The sequence below is a fragment of the Notamacropus eugenii genome, chromosome 4 (assembly GCF_028372415.1).
Source record: "Notamacropus eugenii isolate mMacEug1 chromosome 4, mMacEug1.pri_v2, whole genome shotgun sequence".
NCBI classification, from domain to species: Eukaryota; Metazoa; Chordata; class Mammalia; order Diprotodontia; family Macropodidae; genus Notamacropus; species Notamacropus eugenii.
Genome location: NC_092875.1, coordinates 318266125 through 318279663, shown reverse-complemented (window position 1 = coordinate 318279663; position 13539 = coordinate 318266125).

Genomic DNA, 13539 nt, shown 5'->3' with positions numbered 1-13539 from the left:
TCCTGGATGATTTGTTGGAAGATACAGTAGAGGCTCGTTTTTTCATCATGGCTTTCCAGTAGAAAAATCATTTTTAGATTTCTCTCCTGAATGGATTTTCCAGATCAGTTCTATTTCCAATTAAAATTTATATTTTCTTCTATTTTTTTTCATTCTTTAGATTTTGTTTAACTGATTCTTGGTGCCTCATAATAGTTATTAGTTTCTACTTGCCCAATTCTAATTTTTAGCAAATTATTTTCTTCAGTTAGCTCTTGTACCTCTTTTTTTTTAAAGAGTTATTTTCTCCAATTAGGTTTTATATCTCATTATCCACTTGTCCAATTTTACTTTTTAAGGAGCTAATTGTATTTTTAAAACCCTTTTTCAATTTTTCTTCTACCTGTTTAATTTGGCTTTTAAAATCCTTCTTGAGCTCTTCCAAGAATGCTCTTTGGGCTTGAAACCCAAACCCAGTTCATGTTCCCTTTTGAAGTTTCAGATGTGGGTGCAGTGTCAATGCCGTCCTCTCCTGAATTAATATTTTGTTTTTCCCTGTCCCAGTAATAAGATTCTATGGTCTTTTGCTTTTCTAATTTGCTTCTTGCTCAAGGTGATTGCCTTTTGCCTGGCTTTTATAGTGAATCTCTGCTTCTGAGATACAGGGGGCTCAATCTCATGTTTATTGTGCTGAAAGCCAGGGTCCTGGTTTACTGACTCTGTGTTCAGTGACCTCTGGTTGTTTGTTTGTTTGTTTGTTTGTTTGTTTTGAACTAGCAGTTATATAACTCTACAGCTTATCTGGTACTGAACTTGCTGCTGTGTGGCAGGGTTGAGGACAGGTGAAGCCAGTTTCCCCAGGGCAACATTGAAGCTCATGGCATATAAAGTGTGGGGAAGGGGTGGTCTGGCCACAGGAGGTCTCCTCCTCCCCTATGGGTGCAAAAACCCTGTCTGTACTGGTATCTGCCCAATTCCCTTGGTTGTGCTAAGGCATGTCTGGGGTTCTCATATTCGTGCTTACCAGGTACATACCCTGTCCTCTCCCCTCCTCAGGCTCAGGATCTCGTGCTGGTCCTCTCAGGTGTGTTTTGCTGGGATGCTTCTGGTCATGCACTGGTTCCCTTTAGCCACAGAAAGAGGGACCAGTGGTGTCCCCAGCCTTGTAAGCTAAAGACTGTTTACTCCTTTTGCTGTCTCCACTATTCCAGGACTTTTCCTGGGGCAATATTCTCTCCAATTTTCAAAGTTAATAAGGGAAGTTAAGAACACTTACAGTTTACTCCACCATCTTGACTCCTGAAAGTTCAAGTAGGTGAGTCTGAAACATTTAGTCTGTGGACTGATAGCCTCAGAAGTAGCTGCTGCTGCTGTGATGGGCCCTGTGCTTCTCTCTCACCCAGTTCTGCTGGACTGGTGTCCTATGCTGAGCATTTTGGGGATCCAAACTGTTGCTGGTGATGCAGCCTGCCCCAGCCGTTCTAGCTCCACGATGGCCATGTCTGTGCTAGTTCCTCACATGTTCTGTGCCTCCCCCAGCCCAGTGTAACAAATTCTTCTCATCGGTCACTCGGGCTGTCCTGGGCTGAATATCTGGCACACTATGACTCCCAGTGGATTTAGCCACTGGAAAATTTGTTCAGATTCACTTCTTTTAGAGGTATCTGAGGGAATTGTGGACGAGTAGAGATGAGTCCCTGCTTTCACTCTGCCCCCAAGAAAAGATATTCTTAAAGAGAAGAAGAAAGACCAGTGAATTGCTGGAGGCTAGGCAATGGAGAAGTTTTATCTCAAGCACTGAAAGTTTGTATCTTTCAAGGAGGGAAACTTTAAGAAAACTTATGAATATAATGTATAGGTGAGAGCATTCTGCATATGTGCACAGTTCACTCAATGTCATAGAATTCATACTGGAATGAAACTTCATGAATGTCTTGACAGAGGAAGGATTTCTTCCAGAACAAATATCTCTCCCAGTATCAATGTTCAAACTGGAAAGAAACCTGTGTGGCTGAGGAGTTGATATCACATGCAAAAGAACTTCATTTTTCTCCAATAATTCATTTAGGAGAAAAGCTTCACAAGAAGACATGAACACAAGAAGCAATTCGTTGCAAGCTGTGATCCTTGATGGCAATTTCAAACTCAAGAAAAACCTGGATTAAGTTCTTAATCTTTCTCCCCCCCTCCATTTCTCATAGAATCCTTTTGCCTATGAACATTCTCAGAATATTGCATAACATTAAAATTAAAGCCCATAATACACAGGATTACAAAGGGTACCAATTATATAGAAATATAATTATCAAAATATTGCAAAAAATAAAGTTCATGAGTCCCAGGTTAAGAATACTTGCTATATTTGAAGCATACCTTTGTCCACTTTGTTTGAGGCAGCTGTGGAAACACGTGCTTGTTGTGACCTCAGACACCTACTTCCCAGAATCTTAGATGAGTTACAGAAGAATTAAAATTGATGAGTCTAGAGAAAATGTTACCTATCCAATGCCACACAGTATTCTTTACATTTTGTCTTTGTAATGCCTTGTTCCAGTACAAATTCTATTAGTTCTCCTATAGGACTAAAGGGCCTGCCTGTACCCATTGTTTGACTGAGATTTACTTCTGAAGGTTATGCTTACATGAAACTGAGGGTAATATATTCAAGCAGAAGTGTTACTGGCTTTGGAGCCAAAGCATCTGAATTAAAATCCTGCCTCTGTCATTTAGCATGTGACCCAGGTAAGTCACTTTGGTTTGATTCACTTAGATTTCCTTTGGTCTCAGTTTCCCTCTCTGTAAAATTCAGTACTATAGTCTGAGTTTGCATAATCTCATTTTGAGTTTTCCTGTCCACATGTAAGGCTCAGGGATGGGAACCCTAGTTGACAGTCTTGAGAAGAAAGTGCACAAATTCCTGAAGGGAAAGATACTTTGTGTTATCATGTTAGGTTCAAACCCTGAAAGTTTTAACTTCTTGAGATGCACTACATTTACATAGAAACCATGTGAATGTAAAGGGATGCATAATGAGACCTTTTGGAAGATGACTATCTCTAATTGCTCAGTTTTAGGCGAGCTTTGCAGCTAGGAAAAGTGAGGCTATGATGACAGTTGGCTTGTGATAGTTGAAGGCCTTGTCTTGGAAGACATCTCACAGAATCCCAGGAATTGATGCCTCTTTCCTGGTCCTGAGTTTTAAACATATTCACCTAAGACCAGTAGAGCATCCTTAATTGTGAAAATGATGTCTTGAATATGCTCTTCTGTCTAAGAGTCTAACACTGAAAGCTTTCCTTTAATGCTTATGGGGGGCAGGGAAACGAAATTCCAGATAGTCTTTACCAAGTCTCTCCCTTCAGTAGTGTGGGAAGTAAGAAAGTACTGTTGTCCACATTCTTAGGTGATAGGGGTCGTGATGTAGCATGGACAGGTTAGGGGTCAGAAATCAATGCGCAGGCCCAAGGAGCTGTATGAGAAAGGACCTATCAGAGAGGAGAACATGAAGTCACATGGCCAGGGGACGGTATCTAGGGAAATCCAAAGTTCAGAATTCTATAAGGGCCCTCTCTCATCCTGACCTGTTGGTAGTCCTTCCAGTGGCCATGCTGGAAGCTACCTGTTCCTTCAGGGGAAGGAACATAGGCCTTCCCTACTCTGAACTCCATTTTAAATCAGTTTTTCTTGATACCTTTTTGTGTGTCAAGTTCGTCTCTAACAAACCTGGCGCCCAACATGGGGCTTCCCCGAATGAGGGGCATTTGACTTGCTACCATGGAGGGAGTGAGAGTAAATTTACGGAATGAGGCCTCCTGTAAAAAGGTGTTTTGTTTTGTTTTGTTTTGTTTTTAACAATCCTTGTAAGTTATATCTCCTTCAGTCCAAGCCCGTGACCTTGGACCACAGGCAGGAGTTCAGAGGAAGGAAGGAAGAGAGGAAACTTTGCTGGTGGACCATGTATGTCAGTATATGCTGGGCAAAGATCAGGTCATCCCAGGAGCTTCCACTCTGGATCAGTCTTTTACTGAGGAAGGGGAGTTCAGAGTGGCAAACACTTTGTTGGTCCCTTTTTCCTGTCCAGAAGTTTTTTATTGGCACTAAGCAAGCGGAGAAAACTTGGACAGAATCCCAGGAATTTGAGCCACGGCAGGAAGGAGAGCCCCTGGGGATATTGGGAGGATTTCATCGGCTCCCAGGTCAAAAGAACTATGGTGGTTGCTTAGGGCCCAGCAACCGACCTGGACCTCTAGGTGTTTGTGCCAGAAGCAGGGAGGAATTTAATCCTTAGAATTGGCTTGGAGTCAGAGGAAATTGAGATGAATAGTGAAATTTTGACCGCTCTAATCTGAAATTAATTTATTTCCTAAAGAGAAAGAGGGTCTGTATTGCTCTATTCCGTGTTTGTCTGTGCGTCTGGATGTGTTTTGTTAAATTGCAAATGCAGCCAGTCAGAGTGGCTGTGGCTATGGCTGTGATCTCCCTCTCTCCCTGATTACGGTGGCCTCAGGAATGAGTGGGCTAAAGAGAGGGAAAAAAAGTGCTTTACTGTTTGGTTTGATAATAGTGTTAATAGAAAGTTTGAAAACTTTGAAGAAGTTGCTTAAAAATTCTTTCTTCCTGCATTCTAGAACCCTGGCCAGGTTGTGAATGTGAAAAGAAAGATTTTGGCTCTTTGCAGAGTATTCAACTTAAAAAAAAAAAAATGTGGCTCTATTGGTTAAATTGTTAGGCTCTTAACATCTAAGTTTCTTTTTAATGAATAAAAAGCTGGAAGAGGTGGTGAGTATTTGGTTCCTTTGAAATATAAAAGGAGGGGAGGGATATGGGTGGGATGTACTTGAACCTTGTACTACCTATTCCCCCATCCCAGTTCAGAAAATATTTAGCATGATTGGGAAACCAGTAGACAAAGTTATGAAAGGTTATTGCATTTAAAAATTTTAAAGTTGTTTACTGTCACTTGTAATTATTACTATTAGTTATTAAGCTCTCAAGCCTCATACTTGGAAGTCACACTTTTTCAGTATTAAATTATTTAGGCCTTTTTGCTTGGGCAAGGAGGGAGGCTCTTTAATTTGATTAAAAACTCTTTTTTTTTTTTTTTTTTTTTTTTTTTTTAAATCTAAGAAAATCTTTCCTTCTCAGATATGGGAATGGCAGGCCATTCTTTACCCTTACCTAAAGGAGGATCTCTTTTGTAATGGAAATTAGCAGAGTAAGATACTGGCAGTCTGGAGTTAAAAGTTGAGTTTTCATTTAATGAGATCTCAAAGCTAAAATCTGTACTTTAGGTTTGAATTGGGTGTAAAATCGCAAATTCACTTCAGAATTTCAGTGATTTCTTTTTAGAAGCATCAACTCTGTACACGTGCTTTAGACCACGTGCACAAAGGGAAGGTTACCCTCCCCCATATAACTTAAAGGCTGAGATGAGACTGGGAGATCTGATCTGCTGGGCCTGGGGCGGGGGGAGGGGAGCCAGAGGATGGCATTTCTGCCCTTTTAAGGAAGTGTAGAGTAAAAGGGGAAAAAGGCTATTCAGCACTGAAAATGTCCAGCCACGTGGTCCTTTTAGGGGAGTTTTCTTTTACTTAAGGAAAGAAAAAAAAAGAATACAAAGCAGCATCTGAGAATGTTCTTCCTATCAGGATTAAGCAGAAAAGATATTGTTATTTGGCATTTATGATCGTAAAGGGCTTGACACAAGGATGGACATATTGTTGGGGTTCAGGGGTGCTGGGGACCCCGAAATACCGACATGCCAGGTTCTGCTCGAGTGAATTTAATTCAAGACTTCTTTAAACCCAAGAAAAACAAAATTTATTAAAGATTAGCCAGCTTGGTCTGACTTAAGGGGCCTAAGCATTTGTAATGCTTGTATGGTCATCTGAAACCCTTTGCAACCCTCGAGTAGCAGCTACCATGATGGGCACTGCCTCTACCTATAATTTGGAGTTCTTGGGTTGGAAGAGAATAAGATTTCTTTAGTACCCACATGACTGCCCTCATGGGCCTTATAGGAAAGTGAGTTTACTAAAACAGGAAATCCCAGGTGAGAAAATTTATCCTGCCTAATACAAGCTGTCACCTTCTTTGTGACTTAATCTTAGTTGCTTAGAGCACTAAGACCCTTTGGTCTTCTCAGAGTTGCAGAACCAGTATCTATATCTGTGTATTTAGAAGTGGGATTTCCTGGCCTTGAGACGTGCTTCCTATTTATTATGCCCAATTTTTTCTTACATTCTTGTGGAAAGAGTTTCTACATAATCTTGATTATTCTAAATAACCTAAAGAGTATATGAATGATATGACATAAACTTAACACATGGTCATATGTCTTAAATATGATTTGATGTCAAAAACTGTGTACAGGCTATCTGCTAGCACAGAAGGGCAGGATGTCTGACCTCAGGTGAGCATCACAGCATGAAAATGGTAGTTAGACAGATGGAAATCATTGCCCTTCCCTAAACAGTGTTCAAGCTCTCTGAGACCAGCCTACTGGGATACCAAGTTTGATCATTTGAAAAGACAGATATATGAACTATCATTTAGGTTACCCATAGAATTTACTACTGAGGAAAGGTGGGTACCATATACTTTCCTCAGATTCTTCCTAGTAATATCTTGGCTCAAAGAATGGTGATTGAATGGGTAAGGAGAATAACAGGAGATATTTCAAAATTTATTAAAAGTTCACCATATTAGGTTGACTCTTAAGGAGACTCTTCATTTGTGATGCTTGTATTGACAAGCAGGTTAGACAGAATCTGAGCTGGATTGAATCTAAGTACCTTCATGGAGGCGGATGGAACTTATATACAGAAAGTCCTTGGGAAAGATCTAGAGGTGGTCTGATAGTCTGGGAGGAAGTTCTAAGGGGAAGATCTTGATAAGACTGGGGTACATTAGATGTAATCAAGGGTGGGAAACAGCTGGAGGCAATTCAGAGGTATCAGACAATACAGAGTTTGAGTGGGAAGCAAGTGGGATAATCAAGAGGTAATAAGACAGTGGGAAGAACAGGCTAGGCCAAAAGCAAGAGCTTTGAGTGGGAAGATTCAAGGGGAGTTCGAGGAAGTTCCCAGAGTCTGAAACCCATCACTTTGACCACTTGTCAACTGAAGAACGGCTCTTGACTGAAAGTGCTCCTCTCCATCCAGCTTTTAACCACAACTCAGAAATGGACATAGCCAGTGAAGATGCAAAATAGTGTCTATTCTTGTGTCTAGGGTACCAAGGGCTTCACAAAGTCAATCAATATTATTTTAACTCTTCAGACACTGTTTCTATCCACATCATTTCCCCATTCAATCACTCACTATGTTGGAGAATTCTTGTGGGGAAAAGGGGTGTGAAGGTCATTGTCTTCAGTATCTGCTTCCTGCTGGATAGGGGTGGAGTCCACTTCAGGGGCCAGGATAGGTTGGGGGGGGGGGGGGGGGTGATCAGCATGGAGTGCAGAATGCAGTGCCATCTGAGTCCAGGGTGGAGAGAGAGAAGGTAAGTCACTCGGTGACATAAAGGGCAGGGGTTGGTATCCTAAAAGTTGCTCTTATCCCAGCGGCTAGGAGAAGATCATTGGAGTCCAATTAATATTTGGCCTCCTAGGTTTTGGCACCATAATGTTGAAGAGAGAGAGGGAAGAGCTGATTCAAAATGTGAAGGAATTCACTTAGACCTTCTCTGTAGCCATTGGGAGCTTTATTGATGCGAAAGCAGTAGGCCTGAGGTTTAGCAAGGAGACTAAACAAAGGCCCGGGAGATTTCTTGTCATCTGATTTCATTTTTGATGCCCTCACTATAGTATCAAGAATGGAGATTGCTCCTTTGTCCTTTTATACTTTTTCTAACATACTGTTAAAATATCCGCACAGATTTGTCCCTTCACGTTTTTGCTGAAGTTTGGCAGAAGCTGCCTGAAACTTTGGCTTAAGTCTGAGTCCTTGATCATGGATTAGATCCCAAACTTCATTCCCTGGGATCTATCCCAGTAATACCCCTTTGCCTCACTGATAAGAGTACCTAAAAAAATGGCATGGAGAAGTCAGACAGCAACCCTAAAATGCTCTCTGCATCTTTGTGACTGTGTCAGAAATAAATCCAGAGCCTCCCGAAGTTGGGGGACATACATTCAAAACATTCTGGCTGGCTCCCTTTTGAAGGGCCCTCCTACTTCTGTGAAGGGCACAAGCTTCTTGCAGTTACCAGGTGATGGTTGGTATGCCTATGTATCTCTTCCTGCTGTGCTTTGGGGCAATAAAGCATTGCTCATGTATGATATAGCCTGCATTTCATGGCTTGTTTGTCCTATGTCTTATCATTGCCTCTTAGAAGGGGAGTGAAACTCTTTCACGTTGAGCATATAGAATTTATAATTTGTCCCTCTAGTTTTTATTTCTTTATGCTTTAGCTCCCACAAATACTCAGAATATCTCCTTGAAGTCATTTTCCTAATTTTCTTTCTTTAAAATTGTTTTTGCTATATATTTAGTTATAGAATCTTGAATCCTTCTATTCATACTTTTTTATAAAAAAGCAAGAAACAACTTCCCCAGATAGCAGTGGACATGGAGATGCTCCAGTGTGTGAGTGGCAGATCTGAAATGAAATTCACGTGGATTTGGCCAGGAAACATCCTTCAGTGATCTTTCTGGAACAGAAGTAGGACTACTTTTTCCCTGTGGAGCACTGAACTTTTTTGTATCATTCCTTCTCTTTTTCGTAAGCCATAAATCTCTTAAAGCCTTCATCTCCTAGAGAACTGAAGCAATGAATGAAATATTTGATGATGAATTCTTATGCTACAATGGGATTTTTCTCTTAAGTTTTTCATCTATAAGACATCCATGACCTGTACTGGTGAATAATTCCATTGGTTCAGTTTTTGTCTTTCATCTTCCTCTGCTCTCTGGCCTCAGGGCAACTAGGTGGTAAAATGGATAGAGTATTGGATTTGAATTTGAGAAGACCTAAATTAAAATACAGCTTCAGAAATTTAGTAGTTGGATGACACTGAGTAAGTTGCTTATCTTCCCTCAGCCTCAGTTTCTTTATCTGTAAAATGGGAATAACAATAACATCAACCACTTTAGGTTTTTGTGAGAATAAAATCAATCTGCAAAAGTACATGGCAAACCTTAATGTTCTATGTAAATACTAAATACTATTAATAATAATTTCTGGAGTTCATATCTTGACATAGTTGCCTTCTTGTTCGTTTTCTGTGAGGACCAATGATATAAGGGGCAATGTCTTGACTTGCTTGTGACTTGAATTTAAGTGAAGCAGAGTTGTGGGAATTCTGCAGCCTCATTCTCCTAAGTCACTGAAGTCTAGTGCCAGTAGCCCTGACATAGTTACTTTGGTCTGCTTTCACCCCTTTCTTAGGTTTCAAAATATATCTTTCCTTCAGTCTTTGATATTATCTAAAGCATCTTCAATAGCCTGTCTGTTTCAGAGATGGTTTCTTAGTCTTTGTAAATTCAGAGGTTAGCAATCATTTAGCATAAGCTAAGCATTTTAATGCCTCCAGCAGGAAGGATAATATAGCAAACAATTATTTTAGACAAGCTAGATCTATGTTTTCTGGATTTCACATGAAACTCATAGCCTTTGTTTATCTCTAGAGTGAACTATTCTAGACAAATTTCTCCTTTTCTTCCATGTTGCAAAATTCTAAGAAATGATTATCTCAAGGAAAAGGCAGGCAAAAGAGGTACTGAATATTGCAGTAATCCTCAGGAGGAGAGGTTGGTGTTCACTGAGATATCCTCTCCTGTGTCTGTGGTTCAGGAGGTGGCCTTTGACTGCATAACTGCCCCAGTCATTGAGGGCTTCAGCCCTACCCCACACAGTTTGTGAGATGAGAGTGCTGGACAAATTTCAATGCAAGATACAGGAGAACCCATTGGTGCCCACAAGTTGTCTCTCCACAGTTGGGGACTACTGCTTTCGCCAAGGAAACAGCCAGAGATCCCAGGTGATGATACAGACCAGGATCTTGTCTCAGGGCTCCAGTGATGGCCATTCTTGGGGGCTTGGTAGTCTCAGTCATGAAATCACCCAGGCCTCACTGAGACCAATGGCTCATTACTTGAAAGAGTCAGTGATCACTTGCAGGGGATCCAAGCAACTTTCCAGAGAGGAATTGGAAGAATTTCTTGACCTCATGCTGAAGTCACACTTAATGGTAATGAATGAGTCCTGTGTTTTGCTCAGGAAGAACTTATAGATAATGTAATGAATATTTTTCCCCAAAGGATGAAATGAGTTTGGATTAAAAAAAAAAAATTCATCTCCTTGAATTGAGATGTGGCCATAGAGTAGGACAGATAAATAGAAGACATGAATTTCAATCCCAACGTATTACAAATACTAACCATATTTGACATGCAAGAAGAGTGATTAGGAGTTGTGTTGGTCTTGAACTATTTTCCTTTGTAACCTTGGAGATAAGAATTAATTTACATTAGTATAAGTTATGCTACATTTAAGGAGACATGTCTTCTTACTAAAAGCATTTATAATTGCAATCACTAATTTTGTTGAACCACACAAGCAGTTGCCTAGTCTTTACCTTTTTACATCAGTCTTGAATATCTCAATTATGGGAGTACTTTCAGGGAGTTATGAAATGAGAAAGGATACTAATGAGAAACATAATGGGCTAACTGGTCATCATTACCAATTGTGATTTTGTCTAATAGTTCATAGTCTACAAGGAAATTAAAGCTGTAGGGACCCAACATCATCTAGGCTGTGAAGGATTTGTTGTAATTATTTAGGTAAAAATGAATACCTTATTCTACAACTCAAAGGAAGTCTTTAGCCTTCCTCTATGTGGAGATACAGTTGTGAGTGGCTGTTCACTCTATTGTTCCTCTATCTTAGAAAGACATTGGATTAAAACTCTTTCTATTACACACTAGATCTTTGCAGATTTAGGGTAAAGTGTGCTGTTTTTATTTTTTGAACGTGGAATCAGGGGGAACAAAATATACATTCTTTGTTTCATGCAGAAAGGAAGTCCTGTCCTAGACTGAGAAGGGAGCAGTTAGATTACTTGTGGTCAGCTTAGCTTCCTTCCCACTAGACACTACAGGTGCAGTGGATAGAGCACCAGTGCAGGAGTCAGGAAGGACCTGAGTTCAAATCTCACCTCAGACACTTGATACTCACTAGCTGTGTGACCTTGGGCAAGTCACTTAACTCCAATTTGCCTCATCCTGGGTCATCTCCAGTCATTCCGATGAATTCAAATGGTCACTGGATTCAGACGGTTCTGGAGGAGAAGTGAGGCTGGTGACCTGCACAGCCCTCCCTCACTCAAAACAAAGTCAAGTGCAAGTCATGTCATCATTTTTCTGATGGCATGGTCTTCTTTGGCAACAAAGGATAAACACAACAACAACAACACAACAGAAAAACATGGAGAACGAGTGAATATTTATGAAAGCACATAACACTGGAAGTTATACAGAATATACAGAATAAATTAGATGATAGAGTACACAAGATTTTGGGAGCTCTGCAAATTGGGTTAAATATGAATACAATCCATCTAGGAGAGAACACTGAATTGAGAAGTCAACTCTTAATCTTTGAAGGTACAAATGTTTTCCTTACATGACTGTCTCTGGGGAGGTCTCTTGCTCCCCAAGTTTCCTCTCCAATCTCAAGTCTTACACGTAAACTGTATGTAGAGTCAAAAAATTATGTCTTTCTAGAACCACCTCAAACTGACCTAGGGGTGGGGGTAGGCTTACATGTGCTAATGTAACTCAGTCTACAGATTTGAAAATCTCTCTTGACTGGTATTTTCAGAAGGAGTGTGATCTCAGCTGGGGGGGGGGGGAATTCGGTGAGGTGCTAAAGCAGTACAGATTTTTTCCTGTAGGTTAGACTCAATGCAGTTAAACATTTTTATGGTGGCAGTGGATGGACTGATGGACTGCTGTTTGCTACTATCCTACCATATTTTCTCAGGTTTCTATGAGTGATGTCTTGGATGCTCAGTTCACTGACTTGGAGTTAACATGAGTTTGTCTACTTTGGATCATATCAGGAACAAAACTCTTAGCCAGCCTTGGTTGCCTGGAAGGCACAGATTGTGATGCTGCTGATAATGGCTGAGGTACAGCTTTCATTGAAAATTCCTGGTAGCTTGTGTGTACCTACTTATGAGCTCCTGTTTCAATAAGATATATCTCTAATGCTAGTGACAGAGGTCTAATGGAAGAGTGAGAGGCTTGTCATTCAGATAGTTCGCTTGGGGTCCACTCTCTCCTACGTATTACATGAAACAATGGAACTTGGTAGTGAATACTACAAATTCAAAATAATGTACTAGGTATTTGCTCTTCCTGCGTGGTGCATTGTTCCTATAGTCTTTTATTTGCATAGATCAAGGAGATTACTGTGAAAGTAACTGTTGATTTCACCTCATTTATATTCAATGAAACCATGCTATTATGTATCAGCAATTACATAAACTGGGAAATCAAAATTGGAGGTCCCAGGAATGATTTCTCCACAGCTTTAAGACAAATAAGGCTGTGGCAAGAACTCAGATATAACTTCAGTAATGTTGAAAGTCTGAATATCATTTGCTCCAGTTTGTTTGACATTCCTCTAAATGACTGGAAAGCTTTATTTCTTGGTAATGAAGTAAAATCTTAGTAAGAAACAAGCTACTGTGGAAAAAGTCTATAGTTTAATGGAGAATATCACTAGTTTCCTTTGCTTATTCTAATGTGGCATCCTCCCCCCCATTTTATGTTAACAAAATTCTCCCAAGATTAAGTTCCTGAACTATTTGAGTGTGAGGTCTCTGAAGACACTTCCCTTAAGCCCACAGCTTGCTCAAGGCAAGGCATTCTACCTTTCTCCTCCCCTCCGACTAGTATACTAATCATTTCACTCTGTCTCCCAAAGATTCCCTCTGAAACTTCACTATCAGCAAGGAGGCCAAAGGGAATTCCAGGGCATGCCTAAGGAGTAAGTAGTTAAAGTATCATTGCTTCATAGACTCCAAACAGGACTAAGGACAGTTCTAGTGTCTTCTATGTTGTTTCATTTCTTTAACCCCTAGCCTTTCTCCCAATCCAAGTCTCTGTCTCTGTCATGAATTAAAAGATAATTTCATCACCTTCCTATACTTTTAAAGTAAAAAGATGCACATTAGATACTTTTTTAGTAAATTTAACTATCAAATTGTAGGTAAATACTAGAGGTACCTATCACTTGATGAACAAAACACTGAGTTGGGTGTAGCTTAGTTTGCCTCAATTTAAATAACTAAGGGAGGGATAAACTCCTCTTCCATTCACAGGGAAATTCAACGGTTAAGAAAGTTTCTCATTTGTGTCCTCTTCTTCATTCTTTAGGATAAGGGAAAACATGTGGAGAAGGGGGCAGGATGAGCAACAGACATTTTACCTGTCACTACTCTGAAGGATGAGGGAGTTCATCCTAAAACCTGAATGCACATGCTTTGTTGAAGAGATATGAACTTACCAGTTGTGCCCCACAATGAAATTCTAGGCAGAGAACCCATAT